The sequence below is a fragment of the Notechis scutatus genome, chromosome 1, assembly GCF_049901735.1.
Source record: "Notechis scutatus isolate UNSWTSFEM ecotype Mainland chromosome 1, rNotScu1.2, whole genome shotgun sequence".
Taxonomy (NCBI): domain Eukaryota; kingdom Metazoa; phylum Chordata; class Lepidosauria; order Squamata; family Elapidae; genus Notechis; species Notechis scutatus.
In genome coordinates, this window is record NC_142009.1 from 104,492,561 (window position 1) to 104,501,923 (window position 9,363).

The following is a 9,363-nucleotide window of genomic DNA, read 5'->3' on the forward strand; positions in this document are numbered from 1 at the left end:
ATGTAACATCTTCAAAAACCCATAGTGGCCAGCCTATTTAGCATCATGACACCGTTTTAGGACCATGCATCATAGTTTTGGAGTTATATACAGCTTGGTACCCTCCATGCAATTCTGTCCCAAATTTCACATTGGGTGGGATTCTCCTTCAAACATTGGTCATTTTGTATTGCTTCGTGAAGTTCTGTTGTCAATCAGGACCTCAATGAATACATGGAATCCTGTCCTGGCATAAGAGGTTGTACTATCTCATCTCTCTCTCAGCAACCATGAGAGTGTGTCTACCATAAAGTTCTTTTCAGCAGGAATATACGTCAACACAAAGTTAAATCGATGGAATCTCTTTAGGGAATAGTTTCTGTGGTGATTGCAATTACTCAAGATTCCTGTGGTCAGTCCACACCTCAAAAGGGAATTGGGCCCCCTCCAATAAATGCCTCCAGGATGTTAATGCCCAATGAACTGCAAATGCCTCCTTCTCCCAGATAGCCCAATTTCTTTCAGTGGGACTGAGCTTTCTAGAGGTGTAGGCACATGGTTGCAAGACCCCATTTATTTCTTTGTAACAATACAGCCCCCACTGCCACATCACTGGTGTCTGCTTGAATAACAAAAGAAAGGTCAGGATCAGGCTGCTTCATGACCAGTTCTTGGGTGAACAACTGTTTCAAATTTTTGAAAGCCCGTTAACATTTGTCTGACCACTTGATTGGACTCCCTGGCTTATGCTTTGCCTGTTGTAACTGCTTTGCCTTTAATAATTCAGTTAATGATAATGCAATTGTCATAAATGATGGAATAAATTGGTGAAAAAAGTTCGCAAAGCCTAAGAAACCCTGTAACTGTTTGTGAGTGGTTGGAGCCTGCCATTCAATCACTGACCTCACCTTCTGTGGGTCCACTTCTATGCCCTCTCCAGAAATTCTATAACTTAAATAATCCAACCGGGTACAGTGGAACTCGCACTTGGATAGCTTAATGTATAACTGCGCTTTTAAAAGCTTCTCTCGCACTTGTCTCATGAGTTTTACATGATCACCCATATTGTTGAAATAAATCAGGATATCATTCAAATATACCAACACACCCTGGTATAAATGTTCATGCAAAATCCCATGAATTAATTTCATGAAGACTGCTGGAGCTCCTTGCAGCCCAAAGGTCATGACCCAGAATTGATAGCTTCCAAGTGGACAGTTGAATGTCATCTTCCTCTCATCTCTTTCATGGATTTGTACACGATAATACGCTTCCCTCAAATTCAACTTTGTGAATATCCGTCCCTTTGCCAACGTGCTAACAGGTCCTTGGTAAGAGGCAAGGGATATAGTGGTTCTGCATACACCGCATTGAGACCCCTAAAATCAACATAAAGTCTCAACCCACTGTCTTTTTTCTCTTTAAATAAGATCAGGGCTGCTATATGGGCACGTCCGGGTTTAATAAACCCCATCTCCAGGTTTTTATTGATGTATCTGCACATCTCCTCCAACTCTTTGGGAGTCATTGAGTACATCCAGGGTTTAGGTAGTTTCATACCTGGAAGTAGCTCAATCGCACAGTCAATAGCACAATGACATAGTAATTGATCACTCCCATGCTCATTGAATACTTCGGCTAGATCGTTGTACTCACTAGGATACTTGAAAGTCCTCGGACCATTGTCCAAGGCATTCACTGCAGTAGGTGGTGCAGTCTCCACTACATCATCTTCTGACGGGTTGGGCCCCACCACCAATCATATCTTCCGAAAACCTCCCTCCCACCAAATAGTTGGACACCAATTGTCAAGCCAGGACAGTCCCAAAATCACAGACTCTGTCATATGTTTCACCACCATGAAGGAAATTTTCTCCCAATGGTGTCCCATATCCATCTGTACCATTTCCATCCTATGTGTGGCAGGGGCAGCCCCAAAAATTGAACCATCCACCTGTTCAAAATGTATCAGTTTGGCCAAATAGAGTACCCATATGCCTAACCTACTCACCATTGCCCTTGTTACCAAACACCTTGTACACCCCAAATCAATCAGTGCACCAGGTTGTATTTTCTGATTTGTTCTCATGTTAATAATAACCACTGAAATGATAAAGGGGTGAATTAGTCTATTTACTATTGAGGTCATCCATCTCAAGTTCTAAAGGAAATGGCTTCATGGGAGTGGAGGGCATCTCATCAGGGGATCACTCTGGTTCGATGTTGGCCTCCATTTGGACCACTCCTCTAGAATGTTCTGGGCTTTGTCTAGTACTAGATCAGGTGCTTCTTCTATTAGGTGATTTCTGTGGTATTCTGGAAACATTCAGAGGAGGTATCAGATATTCAGCAGCTCTGTGCCCTGGTTGGTTGCAGCAAAAACAGGTAAAGACCCCTCGCCCCCTTTGGGGTTGAGGCTTCGATGGTGTGGTTGCTCTGAGTCCCAGTAGGCCCCTCCAAATCCCGGTTCCTGGTTCTCCCTCCCTCCCTCCCTCCCTCCCTCTCTCTCTTTCCGGAAATAAGTGTTTCTGGATCAAGGATCATGTTGTTCTCTAAGTAGGCAATTATGGTATCAGCAATTTTTAGGAGGACTTTAAGAAATAAATTAACATACAACTAATTTTATGGCCTGCATATTGGAAAAATGAGATGTTATATTTCATATAGTTACAAGCCATTCTGATTCTTTAATTGCCCATTCACGAAATGTCTGTCTCTAGTTACTGAGTTTAAATTTCTCTTTCTACCATCTTGAGGAATTGTTTCATTTTTGGGAATCTTGTAAAACTATTTTCATCGGTGGGTGTAACAAAAGAACAGAATGACTTTCTTCTCCACTGAGAAATTGTAGGAAACTCTAGTTTATGGTATCAAAAAATCAGAATGAGTCTGGAGCACCTTTTCCGGCTTACATATGAGTTTCCAGATTAATTGCATCTGGCAAAGTGATACGTAGCTCACAAAAACGTATGCTTTTAAATAAACATTGTCGATCGGAAAAAGTACACCCTTCAGATATTTTTCTCCTCTGTTATATTTCCTCAGCAAATATTAACAATGCTAATAAATGTTTTTGTTAAGAAGTGAAATGAAAATCTTTATTATTTACTTATTTTATTCATTTCCTGGATTTACAAGACTGCCCAGTTCAAACAATGTGCCTCTGGGCAGTTTATCACAGAAAACTAAAAACAGAAAACATATCCTGTACACTATACAGTATAATACTGTATATAGAATATAAAATGGCAACCAAACGCAATAACACAAACAACCAAAAGGGGACTCTGCTCATCTCAACCCACATGCTTGGCAGAGGCAGCCATGTCTTTGCAGGTCGAGTTTCCATCTCCCCGTGCAGCAACAACTTCCAATGTTGCACAAGTGTGGCTCTTGAGAGCACATTGGAGCTTTCAGAAGTCTTAAGACTGGTTTCTTTTAAATGTTCAAGGACAACCTGAAAGGAAGGGAAATACCAGCCATTTCTCTTCAAAATAGCAAATCCAGTAAACCAAGTCAAATCTCCACAGGGAAAAAAACACATATTCACAGTATTTTCCAGGAACTTGCAGTAATTAATTCTCTCTGTATTCAGGCTGAAACACCCATTGTGGACAATGAATTCTCTTAACAACTGCCACAAAAAAAGCCATTGGGCATGCTTTTGATGTAACCTGCTTAATAATCAGCATGATTTATTCCAGGGTCAATTATAGTCCTAAGTTGAGGACTACTTGTAATGCAGTGTAGCCTAGTGATTGAACAGCAGGAGAAACTGAATTGGCTGTTTTCGGTGGTTCTCAAGCTTTTCTTCACCACAGACCCCTTTTAAATACTTTTTCTGGCCATGGATCAAGGCCACAGATCCCCAAGACTGAACTCAAGATTTAAAGCATAACATTTCTTTCAAGCCTTTGTGGACATCCTGTGACGACATCATTGGCCCCCCAGGAATTCACAGATCACAGGTTGAGAACTACTGATCTATTTGATCAGCATATTAAAAGTATGGTATGATAATCCATGATGAAGAAATAATCAGAATTCATTTTTGGGCAATATCTTTTTTATGACCAAGAAATAATATACAAGCTTTCTAAAAAGCAATGGATGAGAGAAGAAACTAAAGCATTGCCAAATTAGGCCAGAAATTGTTGACTGGGAAGAAGGATAAAGATTGGTATGAAAACATGCTTTGCAAATGAAAAACTAATTTTAAAAAAAGGACAGAAAGACAGACAGAAAAAAAAAGACAGAAAAAAAAGTGGAGGGATGAAACAGGGGCAGATAGGACAAATATTTTCAAAATCCTGATATGGTATAAATGAAAATGCCAGGTTTTTCTTTTTCCTCTCTCAACATTTTATTAAATGAAAGAAGATCCCTCTATTTAATAGTGGATACAAAGCATTTTCCAGATTTGAGTAGTTTGGCATCAGATCTTTTATGACCATCAGAAGACAAACTGGTATATTACCCATTATAGGAGGAGTACAGAGGTGGGATTCTACCGGTTCTGTCCACCTCTGTAGAACCGGTAGTTCTGAAGAGCAGTAGACAGAGAGCATACATAGAACCAGTTCTGTCTGCTGCTGTTTTGGCTCACCCGCCTGCCCGGGCTCTTACCTGACCTTTATCTCCTGCTTTTTCAACCACAGCTGCTTTGCATGACACAGCTGCGGTTGAAAAAGCAGGAAAAAAGTGCTTTTTCAACTGCTGCGCACCTGCGCACAGTGCTGTTCAGGTGTCCAGGCAGCTAGCTGACAACGATATACATGTGCGGGGAGAAAAACGTAAAATCACCGAACCGGTAGTTACACCGGTTGGATCCCACCCCTGGAGGAGTATCAGGTTAGTCTATGATGACAATAAAATCAGAAGGAGTCTACTAGTACCTAGAGCAGTGGTGTCCAACTTGCATCATCACAGCGTCGTCACGTGACATATCGTGACTTTCCCCCCTGTGCTAAACCGGGCGTGGGTGTGGCCAGTGCGTGATGCATTCGGCCCATGGGCTGGGAGTTTGACGCCTCTGACCTAGAGAAACAAATTTATACTAAAGTCATAAGCTTACCTGGGCTGCAACTCACTATTATCAGCTCTCTGCATTTGAGGAAGTAAGTCCCTGCTCACAAAAACATATACTTTTTAATAAAAGTCATTAGTTGGAAAAGGCTCTGGCAGATGCCTTCTCATATTTTTCTATATTACACACAATTCTGGCTACTTAATATACTCCTTACAGATCTGAGAAGCATTCATACTTTTTCTCCATTCTATATATGAACTCTCTTGGATCTGAAACTATAGAGCCGGGATGTCCAACCTTGGCAATTTTAAAACTATGGACTTCAACTCCCAGAATTCCCCCGCCAGCCAATCCACAAGTCTTAAAGTTGCCAAAGTTTGGACAGCCCTGATATAGAGTAACATACCAGGAATGTAACATGAATGTTGAATGAATGAAATAAGGAGGAGAATTTTTTTCCATTTAGTGCCTTTTAAACATTGCCAGAAACTGCAATGTTAAAGGGTGAATACAAAAATCATTTGAGAAGGGATTTAAAACCCCATGTGCTAACACTGAGAGCTCAGCATATAATTTTTTTATGCAAACCAGAAGAATAATCAAAGGTACTTGATTCCAACACAACACATATTGCTTATATGTTCTTTATACAGACAAGCCTTCTGAAACAGAGTTAGTTACAGTAACACCGACAGATACTCACTGGGTAGTATAAAATGTGTGTTGTCAGCAGTCTCAGAATATCACTATTTGATATTAAAGGACAACTGCAGCTTTCAAAATACCTTTGGTTCCAAGCAGCTGATCTTCTAAGCAGGTCACAGAACAGAACTGAATACAAAATCAACTTCTCCTGTGTTTCCTGTGTAATAACTTACCCCTTTCCACATTCAGTCCAAAAAGCTGCTGCTGTTCATTTTCAGTAACCTTAGCTCACAGTGAGCAAATATTAAGATTTGAATCATTAGCCTTAGGCTTGAAAGCATGCTATTGGTCTGCTTTAAATGTTGTTAAATGTAGACGCAGCCATGACAGCGTATGATTATTTGTGACATAGCTAAAAAAAAAAAAAACCACCAATATTTTTCTCTTCAGAAAGCATTTGCTAAATAATGATGGACACCTACAGGGATTTCGGATTTCTTCTAAAGCTGTAGGAAAGAGTCTGCATCTGTAGAACTCAGGCTCTGCAAAGGCACTTTATCAAACACTCTTCAGATGCAGGTTTGTTTGTTTTAGCTTCTTCTATAGAAGAAAAACACATTCCAATAGCCTGGAAAACAGATGTTGAAAAAGGCCCCGAATGAACCAAAGATGTGACTTTAGTCCAAGTGAATGAAAATAAAATAAAATAAGCAAGGCTGCAGAATACAGTTCATCAGTCTGGAACCCACATTACGTATCTGATATTAGCACAATTGAGAAAGTCCAGAAATATTTCACAAGAAGAGTTCTCCACTCCTCTACTCGTTGTAGAATACCTTATGCCACCAGACTTGAAATTCTAGAACTAGAAAACCTTGAATTACGCCATCTTCGGTCTGATTTAAGCATGGTATATAAAATCATACATTGCAATGTCCTACCTGTCAATGAATACTTCAGCTTCAACCATAACAACACAAGAGCACACAATAGATACAAACTCAAAGTTAACCGCACCAAACTTGATTGCAGGAAATACGACTTCAGCAATAGAGTGGTCAATGTCTGGAATACTCTACCCGACTCTGTAGTTTGTGGGAATAACTCTGACTCCAGTATTGAGTAATGATTAATCTAAGACCTTATACATACATGTCTGCCTAAAGGTCACCTAGATAAAACAAGGAAATTAAAAGTAAACACCAGAAACAATCATGCAGCTCAGACAATTGTAAATAATTCCATGCATTATGTTTAATTATTATCCACAATGTGAATGCTTACTATGTGTAAAATTCTCAATAAAAGGGAGCACTAGAAATTGCTCTAGACTCTCATCCCGAGTTCACTTGCTTGTGTCTCATCCTTTCCATGGGAGTCCACCACAAGTGGTGACCCGACGTGATCCACTGCGGGTGGTACGTGTCCGGACCTCCGTGTTTCCTCACCTGGAATAGGTAAAGTACATACTTAACTATTGCTGGACAATAGGATTTTTCAGGGAGCATGGGGGAAAACTTTCTCAGCCACAGGAACGGCATGTTAGTGAGCTGCTAAGGTTAGTCAGGACAAACCTCTTTTTCTTTAAACCCTCTGGGGGAGCAAATAGTTCTTTCAAAAGATAAAGTGAAAGAGCTGCTGCAAGAGATCTGGCGGCAGTGTCCCTACTATCCAGAGAAGGGATCTTTAAAGTTAGACACATGGAGGAGAATTGGAACTATCCTTCATGAAGAGCCATGGGCAACAGCTAAAATTTTAATATATTGGAAGGTTGTTATGACTGCTTTAGAAATCCAGCAACAGCCTCTTTTAAAAACTTTAGTTGAACCTCCTCCTTATGAAGGAGTTGTGTTGCACCCCCAATTTCAAAATTGGAATATGCCTTCTCTACCCCAACAGCGCTTACGCCTGTAGAGGAGAAAATCCAATCACAAATGGGGAAAGTTCAAGCAATGATGCATCAGGCTTTCAATGAAGGGAAATTAGAGCCTGACGAGATTACCCAGATGAATTTGTTTCCAGTTAACAGACAAATAAATGCTCAAGGCAATATGGAAATTGAATGGATTCCGATTCCTTTAGCTGTTCTTAGAGAAATTAAAAAAGCAGTTAAAGATTATGGTATTCAAAGTCCTTTTACAAAGGGGCTTCTGACAAGTTTGGCTACCTCACGCATGATTCCTAGTGACTGGAAAGATTTAATGAGAATGATATTGAGTTCTACTCAGTATGTGGTCTTTGACTCAGAATACCAAAGAGAAGCTATCACTAGGGGAAGGAATTCAGGGGGCTGTATACGCCAGACCAAATCTATGGGGCAGGCGTGTTTGAATCCACTGCTGATCAAGCTGCTAATTTGCCTGATCACGTATTTCCAGTGGTTATGGCAGCTGTCCTTGGGGCATTGTCCTGCATCCAGGATGTGGGAACCCCAGCACAGTCTTTTTCTCAAATTAAGCAAACAGCATCTGAGTCTTATAATGATTTTGTGGAAAGGCTGCAATTGGCTATTACCAGACAAATATCTAATGAAGAAGCAGCAAAGGAACTTTTGCTGAAATTGGCAGTTGAAAATGCAAACGCTGACTGCAAGCGTATCTTACAGCCTTTGGTGGCTAGAGGTGAGGTTACTCTGGCTGATCTGTTAAAGGCATGTGCAGTGGTGGGTTCTCAGGCTTACAACATGGAGACTTTGGCTATGGCATTACAAAAAGGGATGAAACCTACAGGGAATTGTTTTAATTGTGGGAAACCTGGCCATTTTAAAGCTCAGTGCCGTGCTCCTGGGGGGGGGGGGGGATGGCATTTAACAAAAACAAAATTAAGGACATCCGCCCGAAATCAGTCTGTCCAAAATGCAAAAAGGGTTTCATTGGGCAAATCAATGTCGCTCTGATCAGAACCAAAATCCGGAAACTAAATTTGGGCGTGCAGCTAGCCCCGCTCCCAAGGCTGTCACAAAAGCATCACCTGCAATTACTGGGAGTGCAGGTTTGAGTTTAAAACTGCTGAACTCAATTGATGTGACCTTTCCTAATCAAGTGTACATTGAGGACACTCATTTGCATGGGCCACTGCCAGAAAAAACAGTGGGATTAGTACTTCCCAGGTCTTCTGCATCAGAAAAAAGGTTTTTTGTTATTCCAGGAGTTGTTGATCAGGATTATAAAGGGGTTATTAAGGTACAATTGTACACTGATATTCCTGCATCATTAATGGCCGGTGACTCTATTGCCCAGTTATTATTGCTTCCATACATTCCTATGAATCCTTTAATTGGGATCCCACGAACTGGCGGTTTTGGGTCCACTGAAATGACCAGTTCTCCAGTTGATGCAGAATTGCTAGCGCTGAAAAAAAATTTGACTACAGATCAACCAAAAATGACAATTGAAATTCAAGAAAAATCATTTTCTGGCCTTATAGATTCCGGAGCAGATGTCTCTGTGATACGCCAAAAGGAATGGCCAAATGAATGGGCGCTTGAGGACTCTCCGGCTGTTCGTGGAGTGGGTGGTATGCAGTTTGCAAGAAGTAGTGTACATTGGTTGAAGGCATTGCATAGAGAAACTGGTGAGACTGCAAGGATTCAACCTCTTGTGTTGCCCTTGCATATAAACTTGTGGGGTAGAGATTTGCTATCACAATTTCGCCCAAAAATTGTTATTGGATAATGGAAAAATTGCAATTGTTAACCTCTCAGCCAGTCT

The 9,363-nt window shown here is 40.8% G+C and overlaps 1 long non-coding RNA gene across 1 annotated transcript; it reads right to left on the reverse strand.

Moving 5' to 3' along the window:
• Positions 1-3,076: 3,076 nt before the first annotated feature.
• LOC148132929 (uncharacterized) lies at positions 3,077-6,391 on the reverse strand. The gene is made up of 3 exons (XR_015746985.1): positions 5,712-6,391; positions 4,875-5,016; positions 3,077-3,436 (listed from the first exon to the last, which is right to left on the reverse strand). It is a non-coding gene; the product is annotated as an uncharacterized LOC148132929 (long non-coding RNA).
• Between the last annotated feature and the right edge of the window lie 2,972 nt (positions 6,392-9,363).